Source organism: Barbus barbus (genome assembly GCF_936440315.1).
Source record: "Barbus barbus genome assembly, chromosome: 31".
Taxonomy (NCBI): domain Eukaryota; kingdom Metazoa; phylum Chordata; class Actinopteri; order Cypriniformes; family Cyprinidae; genus Barbus; species Barbus barbus.
In genome coordinates, this window is record NC_136759.1 from 18,856,275 (window position 1) to 18,861,822 (window position 5,548).

Below are 5,548 nucleotides of genomic sequence, written 5' to 3' on the forward strand. Positions count from 1 at the left end.
GGAAAATAATGTTTAGAGGCAGGTGGTTATTTAAAGGTTATTACAGAAGATAAAAGGACAGACCTTGCAATGACTAAGATGAAAAACAAAATCTTGCTGATGTAACAGCAGGTTCAGGCACCAAAGGGCACAATTATTTGAATTTGGAGGCCTGTGAAGACACAGTAACAGTGAACAAGTCTTCAAGACTGGTGCATCAATTTTTTCAGGGGACATTAAAAAGAAAAAGGATGTTAAAAATATTGCACTTTTGGATGGTATAAAAGAACTATTTGGTCTATCAATTATAGGACGTAAACTGAGGACAACTTTCATTTTAAGAAAGTCACTCTAAACTTCTTCAAAGCACAGAAGCCCTGGTCCTGATTTTCCCTATATAATTTAGTTTTTCTCTATGCTTCCGTCATCCATGTTTGTGCACCAATGAAGTCCAAAAACTGCCACAATATTTGGATAATGATTTGACCACACAGCTACATAATAAAGGTTTCTCATGTTTTGCAGCCTGAAGAAGAGCCACATGTGTGGTAAAAAGCACAGTGGCAAAGAGCAGATTGAATTGAAACTGCTGTGAGTTTGGTCCAACTTTATTTACGTCATTGCAGAAACCTCAGAGGCCAAGTGTAGAGCGTTTGGCACATTCAGCCAGCTTTCAGAAAGAGCTTCTGTTAATGATATTTTCAACAAGAGATTCATGAATTTACATATTCAGTAACAGGAAATACACACTTACTCATTTTACATTTTATGCATTTAGCAGACGCTTTTATCCAAAGCAACTTACATTGCATTCAAGTTACAGTTTTTACATTTTATCAGCTCTTGCTTTCCCTGGGAATCGAACCCATGATCTTGGCGTTGCTAGCGCCATGCTCTACTATTTGAGCTACAGGAAAGCCAATAATTCTAAAAAATTCAAAAATACTCAATGATACAGCACAAATGTCAAACACAAGAAAACATCTTGTGAGGTTTTGTCAGGGTTTTCCAGGCTGTTCCAAAATTTGCAAGAACGCACTGCAAAAAGTTTTGTGAAAAAATAAATCCAAGCTGGTGGACAAAGTAAAAGAAATGTCTAAAAAAAATAATATATATATTAGAAATATAAATATGAGGGAAAACAAAGGCCCAATTCCAAATTAATCATCCATCACAATGAGAAAAACCACAGAATATATTTGTGCAGCAAAAGATAATTGAGCTTCACAAATTAGAAAGTGGCTTTAAGAAAAGAGCTAGAGCAGTGAAAAGTTCCATTTCCACCATCAGGGCAATAATTACGAATTTCCAATCAACAGAAAATGTTCTGAATCTACCTGGAAGAGGACGTGTCTATATCGTCCTAATGCACGGTGAGGAGGAGAATTTGAGTGGCCAAAGACTCTTCAAAGATCACAGCTGGAGAATTGCGGAAAATAGTTGAGTTTTGGGGTCAGAAAACCTTTAAAAAAATGATCAAACAGCACCTACATCACCACATGTTGTTTGGGAGGGTTTCAAGAAAAAAAAAAATTTAAGAAAATGCTTTCACCAAAAAAAAAAACTATCTCCAGCATATTCAGTTATCAGACACGACTGGAACTTCAAATGGGACTGGCTTCTATGGTCAGATGAAACTAAAAATTTTGCTTTTTTGCAGCAAACAGTCAAGATGGGTTTGGTGAACACAGGGATAAAAAGTACCCCATGTGTAGAATGAAATATACTGCTGTATTTTTGATGTTGTGGGCTTATATTTCTGCTGGAGGTCCTGGACATCTTGTTTAGACACATGGCATCATGGATTCTATCAAATACCAACAGATAAAAAATCAATAAGTGACTGACTTTGTTAGAAATCCTATAATGGGCCATATTTGGATCTTCCAACTGGAAAATAATCCAAAAACAAACCTTAAAAACAACACAAAAATGGGTCACTGAGCACAAAACCAAGCTTCTGCTGGCCATTCCAGTCCTCTGACCTGAACCCTGTAGAAAATGAGTGAGGTGAACTGAAGAGAAGAAGCACCAACATGGAGCTGGAGTGATTCTGGATGAAGGAATGGTCTCTGATCTCTTGTCAGGTGTTCTCTAAACTCATCAGGCTCCAATGTGTATTAGAGAAAAACATTTACTTCATAATGATATTTCCCCCCATTTTAAATTCTTATTCTCCAATGAAAGGTTAGATTTTTGTGAATTTTTTAAATAGATCAAAAGGATTAACAATGCAGATTTATTTCCACAGCCTTCTTCAATCATATCAAGGGTACCAACAATTCTGACTATGACCACACTTTGCCAGCGGTGTTTCCAAACTTTTGGAGGGCAGTGTATATATGCTTTTGGTGCATATCGAACATTTACTGAACTCGTTATCGTTTTATCGAGGAAAATTATATCACGATAATTATCGTTTCATCACCCAGGCCTACTTCATTGTCATGACCATTATGATACCTACAAGTTGGAAAGTTTGAGTTACAATAGTTTGCAAGAGTGCGAGTATAAACACAATGAGGCTTCAATTAAATCATAAATGGTTTATTTTACTCAGGATATTTGCGTCCTACAGGGCTTTCCTGTAGCTCAAATAATAGAGCATGGCGCTAGCAACACCAAGGTCATGGGTTCGATTCCCAGAGAAAGCAAGAGCTGATCAAATGTAAAAACTGTAACTTGAATGCAAAATGTAAGTCGCTTTGGATAAAAGCGTCTGCTAAATGCATAAATGTAAATGTGTAAAAAAAAAAAAACCCATTAGAAACCATCACATCTAATTTTACTGGTTATAATGGGAATTGTACTGGTTTTAAATGGAAACTGTAATGGTGCCTGTGGTTCTCTACTGGTAATTGGGTGCCTTCTATTGGTGGCTTGTTAACACCACTACATGCTAATGGAATATGTCCCAAAACACACTACAGGAAACCATTTTTGAATGGCTTTAATGGTTAAAAGTTGATGGTTTGTAATGTTTGTAAAGGTATTTGCAGTGGAAACCTTTATAATTCCTGTGATAGTTTCTATTGTTTTTTTCAGCAGGGCTATGGAGAACAATAGATAGTTTGCTCAGTTATAAGTCAGTTATGAGGTTTCATGGTAAAAAACAGTGCGTTTAAACCTTGTATTTTTTATCCAGCTTCACCGAGCCACCAACTTGGCATTTTATTTGTGCCTCAATGCCTCACTTGAGTAATTGACTGTGTGGGTCTGTTTCACGAAGGCAGAGACAATGTCAGGACATAATTTATCAACCAGTGAACCACCCTCAAACTTCAGCCCCCCCATGGAGAAAACATCATCACTAGTATCTGTGGACCTGAAAGGTTACAAGAAACTTCTCACCTTGTACCAAGAAGCGTACATCCTTAAAGTTCTGTCCAACGTCATTCTGAACTTCACACCTGTATTGTCCAGAGTCATTCGGCTCTAAAGGACGAGTAAACACTAGGCTGCCATTAGATGTGTCCACACCTGCAGGCATTGGGGCGTCCAGTCTGAGGAGTGACAAAAGACATGATTATTAGTTTAGAGCTTGTTGACAAGTTTTGCAGCAGGAAGCCACCCTGTAGCAACCTTGAATTCGCTTCTAAAACACTGAACCTGAACTTTACCATTGAACTGACATGTCCAATAATATTAGAAGTAGCAAACTTTGTGTACAGACCTGGTCCAGAGGTACAAAAGAGCAGGTGGGTTGGCATTGGCTCTACAGTCCAGCTGTACATTTTTTTGTCCCATGTACCACACATCCTGCTGGCCAGTCACCATAATATCTGGAGTAACTGTAACATAATTTAAATCATTGTTGCATGAAAAAATAATATGATCGCCTTGCTATAAAAATATATAGTGCTTAGCAAAACATAAACCCTTTTCTTTCTACCAAAGAACACTAAAGAGGGTATTGTAGGGCTGGGTATTAACACATATTCACACAATCAATTCGATTTCATTTGACAAACTCTTGATTTAATTTCAATTCATCTGAATATATATCAGATACAGTACATGCCAATTTATATATTCAATATCTTTTAACTAATGTTGTAAACTACATACGGGACCTCTAGTTAGTACATAACTATAAAGTTAAAGGTTGAAATGTATCTATTAAATTAATTTCCTATTCCTTTTTAGATATTATAATCAACACTTAAATATTTATTTGTATAAACATTTACTGTAAATTGAACATAAGGCAATTTATATCAACTTCTTAATGATATAATTATGTTTTCCAATTTTTTGTGAAATATAAACATATAAATTGTGGCTGTCAAAAAAAAGTATTTCAATAATTCAAAGACTGATTCCTGTAATTTAAGAATTGATTTTGATTCTTCAAAATTATTATTGATTAAAATCAAGTAATGGATATTGTTAACCCAGTCCTAATATTTTGTGAAATATCTATGCTGTTCTTTTCTATACAATGAAAATGAATCAAAATTGGGGCTGAAAAATTCTAAAAATGGCAAAAAGCACCTTTTAAGTCCCATAAAAGTAAAAAATATGACTTGTGTATCAACTGTTCTCAACCTAAATTATAGCTATGTGGAAGATTTTAAATTGTTCTCATTTTATGTTCAATGGCAGATAAAGTCATACAGGTTTGAAACAAAAAAGTTTATTAAATTATGGCAGAATTAATTGTTTTAAAGTTTTTTGTATTCTTTTATTTTGTGAACTATCCATTAAATTCAAATAAATGCTATATTGGAAATTCACTTAGTACTCTGTAAAGAACAATTTCTAAGCAATGAAACATATTGTTTTTATAAGACATTAAAATTGAGCATGAAACCATTCTCACACTATGGACGTGAGTCCCAGAAACAGCAAGGGGAGATGTGATTGGCTAACTCAATTACAAAGAAACCTCAGGATACTGAGGCTTAGCTGTGGCTGAGAAAATAAACTGATGTGTGATATGGAGAGAAGATTCAGGAGTGAAACAGAGAGCCTTGAGATTCAACCCCAGCAGTCTATATAACAACACCATGATCAAATTCTCATCAAAACAGCCAGTGTCCAAGTTTCTATTTGAACAATGCAAATCACAGTTGCACTTTTAAACACTGCACTGTAAATCTTTTTTTTGATAAAATATCTAAACATTATTAAAACTTAAAAATGTTATTGAAGGGGTCCTATTATGCTCTTTTACGAAGTCTTGATTTTGTTTTGGGGGTGTACTAGAACATGCTCTTGTGCTTGGTGGTTTGAAAATCACATTATTTTTCACATACTTTACATTATTACAATACCTTTCTCCCCAGCCTGGCACAAACGGCTTGATTAGTTCCCGGTTTGATGAAGGCCCGCCTTCCGAAAAACTAAATGTGCTCTGATTGGTTAGCTGTTCCAGTGCGTTGTGATTGGCGAACCGCTTAGACGGTGTTTCAGTACAGCCTGCCCCTTGCCAAAGCAGGATGGCATCAATATTGCAATATCAATTCAGACCCCGAGTATACTGAAGAAGAGGATTGCACAGAACCTTTGCATGCACGGATATTGCAAGACATATTAAAGTGGTAACATTATTGTTGTTGTTTTTTTT